A 567-nucleotide genomic window follows, 5' to 3' on the forward strand; every position below is an offset into this window, starting at 1 on the left:
AATCATATCTAAGAAAGTATTTTATAACATGTTTGTTGATCTAATTTTATAAGGAAAGATTTTGAAGAAAATGTCTAAATAGTGGGAAGAGTATGGGATTGAAATCCACCTCTCCATTGTTTTGCCAAGTTTGCTGCCTCATCTATTTAAAAAAGTATTCTTAGCTCAGTTATTATGAGAATCAAATGATAAATACTATTTCTAAACCCTTTGCATAGGGATTGGTACATTTATGCCTATGTAAGTTTCTATATTAGGCTATAGCTATATATAATAATCCAAAATTTCAAGCCTTGAATCAGTAAGGAGATTGATAGTTCTTCCTTGACATGGGTAATGTAGCACTGGGTGTCCTTGGGGATCTTCATCTCCATCCAAAAATAAAGCCTTAATCATTCCTAAAGGCAGTAAAATTGGGGTCTGCTAGGAAGAGGACTAGAGAGGTATCTTTACAGATGTCTTCCTCATGGACTCATGGATAATAATTATAAGGATGTTGTAAGGATGTTGTATTGTTGTATTGATGTAATTGTATGATTATTTTTCTGTGAAGTGATCTGGACTTCC

The sequence above is a fragment of the Myotis davidii genome, unplaced genomic scaffold (genome assembly GCF_000327345.1).
Source record: "Myotis davidii unplaced genomic scaffold, ASM32734v1 scaffold455, whole genome shotgun sequence".
NCBI classification, from domain to species: Eukaryota; Metazoa; Chordata; class Mammalia; order Chiroptera; family Vespertilionidae; genus Myotis; species Myotis davidii.